The sequence below is a fragment of the Urocitellus parryii genome, unplaced genomic scaffold (assembly GCF_045843805.1).
Source record: "Urocitellus parryii isolate mUroPar1 unplaced genomic scaffold, mUroPar1.hap1 Scaffold_48, whole genome shotgun sequence".
Taxonomy (NCBI): domain Eukaryota; kingdom Metazoa; phylum Chordata; class Mammalia; order Rodentia; family Sciuridae; genus Urocitellus; species Urocitellus parryii.
The window spans coordinates 8,929-27,398 of NW_027554049.1; positions in this window are offsets into that span (position 1 = coordinate 8,929).

Consider the following 18,470-nt stretch of genomic DNA (forward strand, 5'->3'; position numbering starts at 1 on the left):
TGTGCTGAACACCAGGGTGTGCCAGCAGGACCTTGCTACTCCCATGGCACCCCTGGCCTTTGCATGTTGTCGTGTACAAATGTTTGTCATGTACATGTTTGTCATGTACAAATTTCCTGAAATATTTGTGCACTCAATTATCCTCCCTTAACTATCTGACTTTTATTCATCTTTCATATCTACTCTGAAAAATCCAGCCTGGGTTAAGTGTTCCTGCTTCCTGTTCCCATGGCGTCTTATACTCTCAGTGTCATATCATTGACCTCACTGCATTATAATTGCCCATTTATTTGTCTGTATCCTTCACTAAGCTGTAAATTCCATGACAGGGACTCCTTTCTATCTTATATGTGGCTGTATTTTTATAGCCAATCATGTCAGTAAATTATAGGCTTTTGGTTAAATAAATAAATATTTTGGAGACAAGATTTCTCTCTACAATATGTGATAATTCATAAGCATCAATTAAATATTTATTCTTATCAAATACATTTAATATTTTTAGTCACTAAAATGTATAGCTTCAAATTGTCACACACTTGAATTTCATTTGGAGACATTTGAGATGTTATAAATTATATCAAGAGTGACACTCTACTCCAGGCACAAATGCACACAGCCAAACACAAGAAGTGTTATTAGACACAGTACTGCACAGGAAATTGGGACATTTAAATTCAGATCCCCATTTCACCACAAACATTGTGTCTTTGGCAAATCTCATCCTTTTCAGGATTCATCCTCATTTGTAACATAAAGGGATTATATTAAAATGTTCCACTTGGTTCTCAAAGATCTAGCCTTAAAATTCTGAGTACTAACAATATTAGCTTTGAAATCTGGTATGTCTTAGTTCAAAATCTGGTCCTTAAACTTACTGGCAGGATTTCCTAGTCTGTATAATGGGGGTAATTGCTACTCAATAATGTTGTCATTGATGAATTAAATAAGATCAAGTTAGTTCTTGACCTGGATCAGGTACTTAGTAAGTGTTCATTTCTTTTCCCTTTAGGAAATGTGAAATATCATAAATAGGATTTAACTGGGATAAAAGAAGATAGTTTATGTAATAAGTTCTGTTTTTCACCTTGCTAACTGCTAACACTGCAGGTGTGACTAGGGAGCAAATACCACTTGACTTTTGGTTTCATTTTCTTAGAACCCTATTCTATTGCCAGACACCCTGGTGTTGGTCATCTTGCTTAGGAGGTAATTAAACCTGGAAATTTGAACATGACAGGATAGCAAGTACCAAGCCGTTGATGTATGTATATAATGGGGGAAAGGAGAATCTAAATTGATGACCTTATACCACCTCCAAAGATAAGTAAAATCATACTTGATCATTCAAAAGAAGGACACAGATTAAAGTGATTCATAAAAAAAAGACCCAGATACTGGTGAAATCTGTTTACCAAGCCTTAAAATTTGGATACCATTATTAAGTCATTTCCAAGCAATAAGGAAATATAGGAAAAAATGGTCTTCTGATTAGAGCCAGTTCCAGAAGATAGACACCAAAAGGGTTCCCATTGTCAGATTAGCAGTTGAAAGATATCAGCAAAGTTGCTGAATTTTTTTTTCTATTTTCAAGCTATTCTTAGTTTTATATAGTGATTTTAGCCTTTATTTATTTGGTAATATTGAGAGCAATTTCATGTAGAATGTATTTTTGCCTTGCTGAAGTTCCTTGTTATCAATAGTTTCCAGAGAGTCCCACCAGGCCCACCTCTTGGCTTTTGACTGACAGCAGGGTGACATCAGAATTTCAAGTCTGCTCTGCCATGACAACTCTGTCACCTTGGCCCATGCTGACTGGTTCTATCTGGATTCTTAATCATTTTTACAGGTTTTATGGTTAGGAGGAATTATCTTTATCTTCCAGAATCTGGTCTGTGAAGGGACACATAACTTGGGTTCTTCTTGTCAATGTTACTTCCTGCCTGAATTTCCTTGTAGATAATAATTTGCTGAAGAATAAGACATATCCTTTCCACTTTGGTTAGGCAGAGCTGCAGGTAAATTGTTTTTTGGCAAAGAAAGCATGTGGGGGTGAAGAAAGCATGTGGGAGTAAGCACAGTGGGACATTTCATAGAATTATTCTCTTAATGTGTGTTCCCACCCTCCTCATCTGTCTGTCCCCTAACAGCAATGGTACATCTATACATTTCTGTAGTAGCATCTATAGACTTCTGATCTTGGATCCTAGGCTCATCTAACTCTTGAGGATCCAGCATCATATAAGGGTATAAAGTAGGCACAAGTTGTTTACTTTCTCCGTAAAGGCAGATAGTAAGGGGTGGCAGGCCTCTGCAGGCCACACTATAACTGTCTCTATATCAAGTACTCATGAGAGCAACTGAAGACCACATGCCAATGAATGGGGCACTGGCATAGTTTTCTATGCCCTAGTTTTCTGACCCTAGATTAGGGTATCTCCTGTGTCTCCAGTGTTGGTGCCCATCCTTATGCTGTCTTTCCCAAGTGATTCTGCAGATGCATATTTTAGAGTGAGCAGCAGGTCTTATGCTCCTGTGGCTTCAGATGGTCTGGTTTTTAGGAGGGGTTCCTGTAGATTGAGGCCTACTGTACCCCCACCCACACTCACACCCTTTGCTGCCCAGTGGATTCTTCGGTTCATGTTGATTATAGGGTACACTTTCTAAAGCCACAGGTGTGAGCTCAAGGTGAAGTGATACACTTAGTAGAGGACAAATGTGTGTTCTCCAGGATGAGATACTATTTTAAGCATTGGTCTGGGGAAAGTAGTGTCAGAAGATTGTACTTGACCTTCTCTACCAGGGTATCCCTGACCCCACAGGTGACTCACTAAGTCCATGGATGATTCATTTCAGTTACAAATTCAGAGAATTTGAAATAACCATTGAATGGATCTGTGGCCCCAGACCTCTAGGAGAAGAACCTGGGACAGGTCCATTTATTCCTTGTTCCTGGCCCCATGTGAACCTTGTCAGAACCAGGGGGCCATCATGATGCATCTTGAGACAGGGTCTCCCTATGTTGCTTAGGCAGATGAACTTCTAGTCCTCCTGACTCAGGGTTTTGGTACCTGGGATTACAGACACATGCCACCATAACAGGATCAACTTTTAAAAATTATTGTTATATACATTTTTAATGGTTGATTTTTTTGCCCATTTCATTAAACTCTTATTACAATATGATCATTTCTGTGTTTTTGTTTCTGATATGAGTGAGACATGATCTTTTTGTTACCTGCTCCCCATTCTTGGTATCTATTCCATTGTTGTGTAAGTGATAAATATTTATTAATATTACTTATTAATATTGAGTTGATTTAATAGTTTAGTAACAATGATCATGCAGAAGTATAGAAAAGATGTTCTTGTATTAAAAAATAAATAGTACTTCTTAGTGAGATAAGAAATATTAGGATTCTAGTCAACTAGATCAAGAAGGTCATGGAGAGAGTGAATGTCCATTTTAGATTTTCCCTTGCCATTTTGTATAAATTTATTTAGGCTGTAATTCTCTCAATAGCCTGTAAAGGAAGTAGCATTTTCATTTTAGAACTGGGGAGATTAGAGTATTTATGTAAATGTTCAAGTTATTGTTGTAATTGTAGGGCTAGGTTTTGATTTAAACCTTCTACTTTGATCTTCTGCTGCTTCCCCTTTGCTTGTCAGACTTAAGTTCCCACAGTCCTTTCTGTGCCTCGAATAAGGCAAACTGTTTCCTACTTGGAAACTTTGTTGTTGCTCCAGCCTGTTCTCTAATACCTGGGAAGCCCTTATGCTAGAGCCACTTGTGGATGATTCCTCTCATCTCAGGTCTTGGCTCAAATGTCTTCTTACAGTTTAGTTTTGAAAGGCACCCTGTCTACCTTAGCTACTCTACCAAGTTCTCTCTGCTTTTACACAGCATCCTGTTTGTATCCTTCATACCACTAATCACATCTTACATTATCTTGTTTATTTGTTGGCATATTTATTGTCTACTTTTCCTTAGTAAGGTCTAAGGTCCAAATATGAGTTCTTGATTACTGTGTATCTTTAGCACCTAAAACAGTGATTGGAACATTGTGAGTACTCGGTATGCATTTATTGAGAAGAAGAAAGAGATAAAGGATGAGGAAGAGCTAAAGGGAGAGAGAATAAGAGTGAGTAATGAGAATCTAGGTACAAGTTTCCAACTTCTTTCTCACTGGATGATTGACTCCTATTGGAATAAGTTATGTAATTACAACCTGTTCTTTTTGAATTTCCTTATTTAGGAATCCAATATGCCATACTCCTTTTAACTCAAATCTGCAAGACTCCAAAATTAAAGTCTGAGTAATTAGAGTAAAAACCATGGGTTGCACAATTAATAATGCTAAATATTCACCTTGAAATAATTGCAGGTAGTCACTAGAACCCATAAATTGGGGAATGAAACAATAAATTTCATAAAATACTTTTCCAGATACAGATAGAATTGTAGATCAACCAGGACACAAGAGGTGATAGCATTATGTTGTTTGATGACTTCCCTGAGGAGAAAGTCTGCTGTGTGTGTGTGTGTGTGTGTATGTGTGTGTACACAAGTGTAAATATATATATATATATATATATATATATATATGCACACACATATATGCATGTATATATGTGTGTACACATATACAATAAATTTCATCATAAAAGGAATATTAGAATTATAACCTTGCTGCTACAAACCTTACCAGTGTGATAAGTATTGAGGGAAATCTACTTAGGATAAAGAATAAGATGTGATTATCTATTTCTCTTTAATTAGTCATCTTCAGTATCAATCTTTTAATTAAAATACTTCAGGAGAAGAGGTATTCTCTTTCACTGGTACCCCATATCACCTAGGAACTTGTACATTGGAGAACTATTTTATGGTTCATTTTCTATGAGGGCTCTGAGACTTTCCTTGGAGATCTTACAGTACCTGCAGTCCACAATGGACATTTTTATTTTGCTATGACACTCAGTAGTCAATTGCAGAGTCTTGAAATGATAGTGAAGCTCGGAATTTAAAATACATATATTAATGTGTGGTTAATACACTATAAAATATGATTAAAAGTATCAGTTTAAGATATAACATATAAGACTAACTAATATATAAGTCTTACATAACATGTAAGATTAAGATATAAGACTAATGTTGGTCTATGTCTTTATTCTAGTCCTAAAGAATATTCTCACATATAATAAAGAATTTCCATTTGATGTTCGGCCTGTCCCATTAAGGTAAATAAATAAGCATCCATATTTTGTCTTCTGATTTTATTATCTATTTTATGCCTGTTTTTCAAATATTTCTGGATTTTTTCCCTATCAAATTTGGTATTGGTGATATGGCTGATACCATTGGTAGCAATGAGATGATTGACATTGACATTGATATCAACATTAACCTAATAATCAGCATCTTATCTGGGAAGTTAGTGGCTCTGAGGGTTAGCTGGTATATTAAGTGGAGTAGCTCACTATTTTTTCTATCCTTTTTTATATAGGAGAATTTCAGCCCCTGGTGAGGAAGAGCATTTGGAATTTGAAGAAGATGAAGAAGAAGGTGGCGCTGGAGCAGGGTCTCCTGATTCTTTTCCTGCTAGAGTGCCTGGTGGGTACAAAAAATGTACATTATATAATTAAAGGTCAGGTGTTTGGAACTTACTTTTGTACTTGTTAGTGGCAGGTAAAACATCTCCAGTTTTGCCAATCTTAAGCAAATTATCATGGCCATTCTGTTAGCGGTAGCTATCGGTTTATTGTGAAAGTATCTTACTATTTGTGTCAGGGATCCTCAAAACATCCCGTGTTTAGTGATTGGCTAGGAAGAACCACAGGACTCAGCATATAGCTGTACTCACAGTTGTATTCTGAGTCATTACAACAAGAAAACACAAGAACAAAATCAGCAAAGGGTAAAGGCACACAGGCAAATTCCAGAGGAAACCAAACTTCTAAGAGTCCTCTCCCAGCAGAGTCAAATATGTACTTGATTCTCTCAACATTCTTTCACACCTGTGAAATGAAAAATATTGTCTATTGGGGAAACACTGTAGAGATTCAGTGCACAAGACACTTATTGGGGTTAGCATGAACCAAAACTACAGACTCCAGGAAGAAAGCAAGTGTTCAGCAGAAACCATATTGTTTGCATGGATGGTTTAGGCACAGTGATCTTCTTAACAGGGCATGATAGGAATCCTGCTGAAATCCAGGTTCCCAGATGCTAGCCATGGGCCAACATTGTAAGTAGGCTTTCTAGAGTAACTGTTTGCTATGTTAATTTTTTTCTTTATATATCTAGCTGTTCTTTAAATAATCATATATGATTGTGAAACCTGGACCTGGAGGAAAGGATACTAAACAGTTGCCCTTAACGGGGAAATAAAGAATACATAGCAAGTCCTTTTTATTTGTGGAAGATCTTGACAAGGTTGTAAAATACCCTGGTCAAGCACCCTGAGTAAATTTTTTGCCTCTTCCACTTCTATACTTTCTTCTGTTCTTATACAGTGCACAGTTTTTACTTCTGATGAACTAGTTCATTTTTTGGAAGTGTGGATATAACACTGTACTATTGTGATGCATTTTTTATGCTTTATGGTATAATTAGATATAATATACATATCATCCAGAAAACTTCATAATTAAAGTCATATTCCAGTAATTTAAATACTCTTTGGTAGAAGACGTTTGAAATATAAACAGTATAGGCTTAGACAAACAAGATACCTGCACTTTTGAGTCTATCATCTGCCAATCAGTAGTTAAGTGACTGTACTTAATTCTTTATAAAAGGAGATGTTGACAATGCCTAATTCATAGGGTTACAATGAAAATTAAGGCACCACATACAAAGCATTTGGCATGATACTTTTCATTTGCTGGAGTAGTGGTGGCTACTGTATTTTCATTATCACTTCTAAATGGTGCTAACAGTCCTACACCATAGGATTACTGGAAAAATTACAATCACTATAATATGTTATTGTTAGTGTTTCTTTGATACAAGGTAATTATTTTCAATCTGCTTGTCCTTATGAAGAAAGAGCTATATTTTACTTGTCATATTTGTAGGAAATTTCAAGATTGCTGAGATGATGAGGTAAATAAATTTGCTAAAATTTTTCTGTATTTTTTATTTCCTTTTCAAACCACATGCTGTACTTGAAATAGATTCCAGTTCTATAAATTTCTGGTTTGATTATTTGTTCACTAGCTATACTTCTGTAGCAAACAAGATCCTTGAAGCAGATGATGTAAGTCATGAAATGGACAGATTAAGGTCTTTATGGGTTTCAGGTTGCTGAGTTGAAAAGAAACTCTGTAAATTAAGTCTATTTGCTATGAAAGATTAATCCCAAAGTAATTAGATTTTTGTATTCTGATATAGCATTTTGGTATTTTATTTCAGAGATACAGAAAGCTCACTAAACCCTTCTATTCCCTGAATTATTTTCCTCAAAGTAAGAAAGAGTACATATAGTTCAATTGGCAATATTTGATTTGTAATCATATTTTCCAGGGCCTATGTCATTATAAAATTGAAAATGTCATTGAAGGACAATTTAACCTTTAACTTAATTGTAGAATGGGAAAAAATTGTTATACTGTGGACATCCAAGATTTCAGTCGTGATAAGGCTGTTGTGTCTATATTATCATGGAAGGGTGCTTCTAAGAATTATAACATTTTTATTACCTTTATTTTATGTAATTTATATAATTGTAAGTTTGTTGTACTTTTTTTTTTGGTACTGAGGATTTAACACAGGGGTACTTTACCAGTGAGCCACATCCTCAGCCCTTTTTACTTTTTATTTTGAGACAGGATTTCACTTAGTTGCTTAGGGCCTCACTGAGTTGCTGAGATTAGTCTTAAACTTGGGATCCTCCTGCCTCATCCTCCCAAGTCACCTGGATTCCAGGCTTGTGCCATAGCATCTAGCTTATTATGATCTTTTGAAAAAAAATATTTATTAAGGTGTCCCTTGCATATATAAAAGGCATCTTTTTTAGTGTGCAGCTTTATGAGTTTTGACAAACACACATGCTAAACACTACTACTGTTAAGCTAATGAGATGAAGTATAATATATGACTATGGTATGACCAAGAGTAGTTTATTCCCATTTAAAATTAAAAATGGATTTTTATCCAACCTTTCTTGAAAAGAATAAAAAATTGTTAAACCTTTCTTTGACATTAATATCATTTTCAAAGCCTTCAATTCTCATAAGACAAACAGTAACTTTTGTGTACTGCTTTAAACACTAACTGGCTTAAGTACATATAGTAGTTTAATTTTCTTAAGGTAATCTCAGTAGATTTCATTTAAATAGAGGATATAAATTTATAACCTATTATTTATTACCTGAAAACTTATTTATCATGTTGAATATTAAAGCTTCTAAATGATAAACCAAAGTAATACAAATTAAAAAAAAATAGCTGGCCAGGATTATATGCTTATAATCCTAGCTACTTAAGAAATTGAGGCAGGAGGATTGCAAGTTTGAGGCCAGTGGGGGCAATTTAGAGAGACATTGTCTCAAAATAGAAAGAACTAGGGATGTAGCTCAGTGGTAGGGTGCTTGCCTCACCTGTGTGAAGCCCTACATTCGTTTCCTAGTACCACATGCAGAAATAGCCATGACATAATTTTAGACAAAATTAAAAAAAAAAAAAACATTTCTGAGTGACCTAAACATAAGCCTAGCAATCTCAACATTATTCTAGATTTGTATTGGTTATTCATCTTTTATATAGTCTTAGATATGTACCAAAAATGTTTTTTTGAAACTCAAAATGAAGAGTGAATCTTACTTCTTTAATATCAAACCTGTACTTGTTTCTTTCCTGCATAAATATTCAATTCTGAGTTGAACTTGAGAGTTAAGCAAATATGGATTTCATTTTCAGCTAAAGTGCAGTTTTTTTCTTACCCATGCATATAGGAAGTTGAAAACTGCAACAAAATATTCATTGCTGTTCCATGAATATTAGGGCATCCTTATTTCACAGAATTTTAGAATATATTTAGGGTTAAGCAGTAAATACCCTCAAAGTGTGCAGTTAGACTCTGGCTCTCCGTGCACTTCCTTTCTCTCAAAGTCTCAAATTCTCAGACTGAGCCGAACAGTCAGAGCCAGAGTCCCTCATCCAGTCATGTACTTATTTTTTTTTAAAGGAACAGTTTCTTTTTTTTTTAATATTTATTTTTTAGTTTTTGGCGGACACAACATCTTTGTTTGTATGTGGTGCTGAGGATCGAACCCGGGCCACACGCATGCCAGGCGAGCGCGCTACCACTTGAGCCACATCCCCAGCCCCAGTCATGTACTTATATTGAAAGGAAAGGAAAATACCATTCAATGTTATCTGGTAGTTCTCCTAGCTGTTTTTCAATAGTTTTAAGGCTTGCTAATATTCTATTACTCTCAAGCAGTTTTGGAAACATTTTAAGATTTCTTTTTTATAATTTGTTTCTTGTTTGTTTGTAGTACTGGGGATTGAATTCGGGGGTGCTCTACCACCTAGCTACATCCCCAGCTCTTTGACTTATTTTTTTTTTATTTTGAAACAGAGTTTTGCTAAGTTGCCCAGGCTGGCCTCTTCTGCCTTAACTTGCCAAGTTCCTGGGATTACAGGCATGCACCACTATGTCTGGCTCAGTTTTTTTTTTTTTTAATCCATGAATCTTGTCACTTGAAGTCAAAAGGTTTTCTCCAGAGCTTTGCAGATATTGGTTCATAGGAAATGTCTATTGAGTAGGCTCTTCATCAAGGCTCTAAGCAACATCTGGCCTGCTTTTTCTTGAAAGTCCTCTGGCCACTCAAATTTTTAACCCAACACCTGTAGTAACTCTTCCTTGCATGCTAAATGGCAACTGCGTATGAAGCATATACCCACTGATTCATCTTAGGTTTTGTGAGAGTATTTATTATTTTTTTCCAGATATGATGGTGACACTTAAGAATTCAGCCATTATCCAAAACACATATTTCTGAACACAGAAAAATACATATTTCTAGTACCAGTCAATAAAGAAAATAAAAACAAGAATATATTCATATAACTTATATACAAGCAACTTTAATCAGGTATAATTTTTAACAGACCTAGAAATATTATTATTTGAATGCTAATGAACCCTAAGATTTTTATCAAACTTTTAATATAATTTCAAATTGAACAAACTTCTTATGATTTTACTCTTTATCTTGAAAGGTTGGACCAGTTTCTCAACTACTAATCAGTTACCAACCAAAAGAAATTGTGCATGTGTTTTCATATTTTCACACAATTTGTATGTGTGTACAAATTGCAGATGTGCAGTGCAAATTGCAAAATTTTTCTCTTGCTAGATTTTTAAGACCCATTTCATGTTTTGTGCCATCTACAAAATGTTATGACCAAATAATGATTTGACAATACCATTATTTTAAATTATGTTAAAATTATCCCAAAATAATAGAAAATATTATTTTATATATATCCTTTTTATTGGATTTTAAAATTACAAAGAAATGTGCACTTAAAAAATGTGTGTGACAGACTTTGAATTGGTAGTATCAACCATCTGAATTTAATTGCAAGTATGATAAATCTAAAACAAAGAAGACATAAATATATAATCACACACATATGATAATGCTGAGTTTACATTTTAGATATTAGGTTCATCTCTGTCCTAAAAGTATGGACAACAAATTTTGTACTCCTTATTCATGACATTTAATTCACCAAGCACCAAGGCAAAATGAAGACTGACTCACCTCTTATTGAAGTAAATGCCTGTGACAAACATTTGTACGATATCATGTAAAAAGCAAATAAATTCAAATCAGTGTTTTGAAAAAATATAATCTTTGGTAATTTTCCTCTTTTAATGTTCTGACCTAGACAATAATGTACTATTTTGGAACAAAGACTGTCATGCCATTTCCAATTTTGGACTAGAAATTGTCCTTATGGTATGATATGAGATATAAACAATAGCAATTTTAAAAAGCAAAAATAAAAAGTTGAAAGAAAAGAATGACTTCCTCTTCTGCATGTGAGGACAGGGTCTTAAGGATCCCACTGACCTTCATATCCATGTCACTCCAGACTCATTCTCAGGCTGGTGGTCCTTTCATTGTCTGATTCTCCATGATCTCTATGGCTACACAGAGACTATTGAATGTGAGGCCATCCTACTTGATACTCAGACCTTCATTTTTTCTCAGCATCCTCTTGTAACAAAGAAGTTGTGGGCGATGGGCGGGGGGTGGGGGGCTTCAGATGCTCTCCCATTGTTTTTCTGTACCTGTTGCAGGTAGAGTGGTGCTTCATTTCTTGGTCTGTGTCAGTGCTGTGGGGTGCCCAGCAGAGGCAGAGGCCTTACTTGCACAATTCCCTTTCCTCTCCACAGTGGCAGTGGCTGTAACATTCTTGGCTAGGTCAGACGCTTTTACACAGTTTTTAAAACATTCTTGAGCGAACTTGTCTATGTTTAACAAACAGCCATTTGGGGGATCCATAGCTACCTTCATAAATTGTTTTCCACAGATGAAGCACAATGAAATAGAGCAACTTGAGTTTTTACCCAAGTACCACCTGTTAATAAACAGTTTCCATCAACAAGATGGACTTTTTGGTGTCCCCTATTACAGTAGTGTGGTGAAATGGTTCCAAACCTTCTAATTCATTGTCATTACTTTATCAGAGTTGTCTTTAGGTTTAGGCTTAGAATCTTACTCTCGCAGAAAAATCACACTGAATTGAGTAATTCCTTCCAACTCTTTTTGACACCAGTGAGAGCATGCCTGCTCTGGTTGGTGCATAAGAGGTGGTTGGGGCAGATAAGTCAGAAAAAGACGTGCTTTCTGTGTTCAGTACAACTTGGGGCTCACCAGCTACCAATGGCTTCCTTTGTCTTGCAGTAAAAACTGAAAGTGGAATTAACCAAATGAACACAGTCCTGCTGCTCACTGCTATATGAGTGTTAAAGACCTATCATATTGCTATCTGGGCTACTCAGTCTCTGTCCATTCCTGTGAATGTGCATTGCCCAGTGTACAAAGTTCAAATGTTACTCTTTTTTAATCACTCCCTTACTTGGAGTTCTTAGTGACAGCTCAATAACATCCCTGGGATGTTATTGAAAACTTGGTTTGGACAGCAGTAGCCATTTAGAGTTTTCCATATTTAAAAGTATGAGGCATAAATAGTGGCCTCACAAAAATGTCTATATTCTAATCCTGGGAACCTGTGACTGTTATGTTACATGGCAAAAAGAACTTTGCAGAAGCTTGAGATGGGGAGGTTCTGCTGCAGTTCCTTTTAAGGCTTTAGGGACAATTAAAATAAAGATGTTAAAATGGAACATGATGGTTAAAAGCATGGACTCTGTAGCCAAACTGCTGTGTGATTATGGATAATTTGTTTTTCTATGTCTCAATTTTCACCTCTGAAAAATAGAACTAAACTATTGTTGTGAGGATTAGATGAGAGGATTAGGATAGTATGTGGCACATCACAAATACTCACAAGTGTTAGCTATTTCTTATTTACATAGCAATTCCATGTGGAAGAACATTTCTTCTGATCTTTGCTCTAGATCTGAGAGCAGATGATCTAGCTGGAATAGCACAGGTTACACTGGATTGTGTGTAGGGATTTCTTTCTTATCCTTGTTAGTCTTTGAATTTTATGAATGTAGTTGACTTGTTCTCATATTACACTATGTAATTGGATATGTTAATTCTTCACTTAGAAATCTTCCTTTTAATGCATTGGCTCAATTTACAACTATCATGGTTTTATCTTTGATGCAGAAACATGCACCCTTTTTCATCTAACCTGGGAGCTATTGATGGTATGGTATTATTTTAGTATTTGATCTTCTTTTATGTTTATTATTTCTTCACTCATTGATATAGATTTTCTAGCCATTTTTTTTTTACTAGACAATGATAACCTCTAGAACTGGAAATTCAGTCATTCATTCAATAAAATATTTCTTCAACAAAGATCTGTTTAATCCTTGTGCATACTACAAAAGGAACAGTTCCCACACCTTTCAGGATGCTTATTGTGTAGTCAGCAAGACAGAGCCAAAAGCACATGATTATGATTAGAGATGTGTACCAATGTCATAGGTTGGCAAAAAGAAGGACTGAGGGAGTTCAGTAAATCTAGACAGATTTAGGACTCACTGAGTATATAGGAGTTGACCATGCAGAGAGAGAGCACATCATAGACCATTCTGAAACACCTAGGCACCTTTCTATGTAATCTATGATCTTAATTACAGTCAGCTTCCTTCATCATGAAGCACAAGGTTTGACATTCTACCTTGAATTAAAAAAGAAATTCAGACTTGAAATCACTGCCTCCATATTAAATTATTTGAAGCATAATGATTACATTAAACCTTACTGTGTAGTCTCAGGCAAAAAGATTGTTGGTAAGGAATGTAGCATCAGCCCTACCATTTCAACTGAAAGATCTAGATGATGATAGGTTATAAAATTGACTTACCCCAAAGTAACAAGTTTAATATCAACTTAGAAAAAATAATCTTAACATCAAAAAGACTTTGAAAGTTGTAAAGCAATCATCTTTTGACTGTCAAAAAAAGTAGTAAAGAGGTAAGACATAAAAGAGGTAACATTCTTGGGGGTTTCTTAGGGTGGGGTGGGGTGGGTTCTTTTTTTGTCTTTTTGGGAACTGGAGGCCGAATCCAGGATTTTGCAAATGCAAGGCAGACACTTTGCCACTGAGCTACATCCCAACCCAACATTCTTTTTTTTTTTTTTTGTTTTTTTTAAAGAGAGAGTGAGAGAGAGAGACAGAGAGAGAGAGAGAATTTTAGCATTTATTTATTTATTTTTCTTAGTTTTCGGCGGACACAACATCTTCGTTTTGTATGTGGTGCTGAGGATCGAACCTGGGCTGCACGCACGCTAGGCGAGCGCGCTACCGCTTGAGCCACATCCCCAGCCCCCCAACATTCTTAATATATAAAGAAAAAATTTAATTGTAATAACCAAAGCAGAATACATGAGAGGAACAGACAACATGAGCGAGTGCGCACTCGTGCACACACACACACACACACACACACACACACACACATACACACACACACATTTAAAAATACCCGTTAAACATATAAAAAGATACTAAACTTTATTTTTAATAAAAAACATAAATTAAAGCTACTGTTGGTGAGTCTTAGGAGAAATAGGTACTTATTAATCACTGGTGGGAATAGAAAAATGGTGCAGTTTCTTTGGAGGGGAATTGAGCATTCTCTAACATATAAGTACATATTTTTATTTTTCCTTAGCAATCCCATTCCTGAGAATTTACTCTGAAGATGCACCCATAAAATACAGGAAAAAGAGGGGGAAACACTTGCATATACACCAGATTCTCTGTTGAGGTGTTTTTTATAATGATAAAAAGTTAGAAATAATGTAATTGCCATATGAAGATTGACTGAATAAACTATGATAAATAGGATACTGTAGAAAATAATTCAGAAAATCTCCATGAACTAATGAGTGATTTTTCAAAATATATTATTAGCAGAATTTATCAAGATAGTTCACATTAGCAGATTAAGGGGAAAGATTTCATAATGTTGTCAACAATGCAGAAAAAGTTTTCAGTTAAGTTTGAAATACAGCCTTGATTTTAAACAATTCTTGGCAAAGGACAGAAAAACATTCTTAACTTGATAAAACATGGCTACATGACATTTACAGCCCAAAATCATTTAATGATGAATTTGAACAAAACAAGAGTGTCTATTACTTCTTTTCATCAGCATTGTTTTGGAAGCCCTAGCTACTGCACTAGGACAAGAAAAATGAAATATAAAAGGGGGGATGTTCTTTATTTGCATATTTATGAATATATAGAGAATATGCAAAAAAACCTATTCATAACTCATTAATAAGATAATGCAGTTCCTGGATATAAAATTTGTACAGACAAATCAATTCTATCTCAAACAAGTAATAGTTGCTTAGAAAATGAACTATTATAATATTTATAGTAGTATTAAATAATATCAAGGACCTTATTATAAATTCAACAAAAGAAATATAAGAATTTTATGTAGAAAATAAACCTTTGTTGAAAGAAATAAAAGAATATCAAAAGGAAAAGGAAACTGGAACAATCTTGAAATTAGGGAAAAAGATGGAAGAGTGACTTAATAATTGTTATGGTTGGTGAGATGTTAAATTGTACATTCTCTTTTACTTTTTTCATTTCTCTCAATTGAATTGTTTATGAGAATGCATTTTATAAAAACAGTGAAGTCATTATTCTTTTTTTTCATTTGTTCATAATAGGTATTCTTGACATTAGATTTATTTGGACTAATTATAAATGCATGGAATATAATTTGCTCCAATTCAGTCCCTTCACCCTCCCCATCCTCCCTCCCACTGTTCCCTTTCATCCACTTTACTGATCTATTTACATTTTTTAAAATTAGTATCTTATAGATATTCAAAATGATGAGTTTCATTATAGTATATTCACATATGTGCATTGGAAAGTTAGTTTGGGTTTATTCCACAGTTTTTCCCTACCCACTCCCCATTCCCTTCTTTTTCTTTTACTGATTTTATTTTTTTTAAATACACGACAATGGAGTCTATTACAATTTTTATTACACATATAGAGCACAATTTTTTATATCTTTGTATAAAGTATGTTCATGCCAATTCACGTTATACATGTACTTGTTTTTTTGCATTACAATTCTTATTACACATATATACCACAATTTTTCATATCTCTGTTTGTATATAAAGTAGGTTGACACCCAATTTGTGTCTTCAGACATGTACTTTGGATAATGATGTCCATCAATCCACATTCATTAGGAGGCTAATCCCCTGCCTCCTCCCTTTCCCTCACTCCCCTCTTCCCTATCTAGAATCCAACTATTCATCCCATGTTCCTCCTCCTTACCCTATTATGAGTCAGCCTCCTTATATCAGAGAAAACATTTGGCATTTGTTTTTTGGGGATTGGCTAACTTCACTTAGCATTATCTTCTCCAACTCCATCCATTTACCTGTAAATGCCATGATTTTATTCTCTTTTAAAAAAGTTCATTGAGTGTAATATATCACATTTTTTAAAATCCATTCATCCACTGAAGGGCATGTAGGTTGGCTCCAGTTTAGCTATTGTGAATTGTGCTGCTATAAACATTGATGTGGCTGTGTCCCTGTAGTATGTTGTTTTTAAGTCCTTTGGGTATAGTCCAAGGAGAGGAATAGCTCAGTCAAATGGTGGTTCCATTCCCAGATTACCAAAGAATCTCCATACTGCTTTCCAGATTGGCTGCACCAATTTGCAGTCCCACCAGCAATGTATGAGTGTGCCTTTTTCCCCACATCCTTGCCAACACTTATTGTTGTTTGTCTTCATAATAGCTGCCATTCTGACTATAGTTGTATCTTAGTTTTGATTTACATTTCTCTGATTGCTAGAGATGTTGAAAATTTTTTCATATATTTGTTGATTGATTGTATATCCTCTTCTGAGAAGTGTTTGTTCAAGTCCTTGACCCATTTTTTGATTGGGTTACTTGTTTTTTGTCAGGGCTTAGCTTTTTGAGTTCTTTATAAACCCTAGAGAGTAGTGCTCTATCTGATGTGTGAGGGGTAAAGATTTTCTCCCAGGATGTAGGCTCCCTGTTCACCTCATGGATTGTTTCTTTTGCTGAGAAAAAACTTTTTAGTTTGAATCCATCCCATTAATTGCTTCCTGGTTTAAATTCTTGTGCCATAGGAGTCTTATTAAGTAAGTTGGGGCCTAACACACATGATGAAGATTAGGGCCTACTTTTTTCTTCTGTTAGATGCAGAGTCTCTGGCTTAATTCCTAGGTCCTTGATCCATTTTGAGTTAAGTTTTGTGCATGGTGAGAGTTATGAGTTTAATTTCATTTTGTTGCATATAGATTTCCAGTTTTCCCAGCACCATTTGTTGAAAATGCTATCTTTACTCCAGTGCATGTTTTTGGCACCTTTGTCTAAAATAAGATAATTGTAATTTTGTGGGTTAGTCTCTGTGTCCTCTATTTTGTACCACTGGTCTACCAGTCTGTTTTAGTGACAATACCATGCTGTTTTTGTTACTGTTGCTCTGTAGTATAGTTTAAGGTCTCATATAGCGATACCACCTACTTCACTCTTCCTGCTAAGGATTTCTTTAGCTATTCTTGGTCTCTTATTTTTCCAGATGAATTTCATGATTGCTTTTTCTATTTCTATGAGGAATGCCATTGAGATTCTGATTGGAATTGCATTAAATCTATATAGTGCTTTTGGTAGTATGGTCATTTTGATAATATTTTGATTTGAATTAACTTCAAACTTTTGAATTGAAGTGGGTAGGATAGTACCAGATTGCTTTGAAGGGAGATTGGATCAGTTATGATCTGTCTTATAGGCTGTTCCTTAGAGCTGGCCTAAATTCACCCTCATCTGATAGTTCTACTTAGAAATAGTGTGCCTTAATCAGATCAATATCTTATATGGGAGTGTTCCCCAGATTGTAGCTGTGATTTTTTTCCAGATGACCAGATTGTTTTTCTGAAAGTGAGCACATTTTTAGTCATGTTGATTAGTTGTTCTACATCACATTGCTATTGTTTCTAGGGTTAACATTAATGATTCTAGGGTTAACATTAAAACCATCTCTCTCAGAATAATTACAAATTTTTGGGTGGTTTACGTCTTCTAAATCATGTCATCTAAAAATAATTGAGTGAGATGCTAATGAGATACTGCAGGAACAACTGCTGTTTTTCTGACAACTGATTGTGAAACCTTAAAACCTGCATACCTTGTCTTTATAAAGTGATGAGTATGCAAAATCTGGAAAGATATTCTATTTTTTAAATATAGGTAGATATGACTGCCATTTATTTCCTATTTAGATATATTGACATTCATATGAAAATATGCAGGTCATTAGCCTATTATAATTTCACTATTTACATTACTTTTAACTTGATGAGACATAAATAAAACTTTCATAGTACACAAGGTGGATATTTGATACACAGAACATAAAGATTTGTGAGGAGCTTTTTTGTGGGTTACATGTAGAACCCACGTATTTTAATATTCACTATTTTAAATGAACAATGCATGAAGGGAATGCAATACTTGGCCTATTTTTAAACTAGTGTAAAACCTAATGATACCATCCGTTTGCTTTTTAAAACGAATAACAGTTATTTTAGCCCTTGCACTTCAAGAGATCTAGTCTTTAATTTTTCAGTTGTCTGTTAGGTCAGTTTTGTTTACTAGATGAATGTTAACAAAACTATATGAGCCTGAAAGAATTATCAACCAAATTTAGTCTTTTCTTTCATCTGGATTGGGTTAATTTCACAAGTACAAAAGTAGTTCAGTCTACAGTAGTTCTAGGAAATGAAG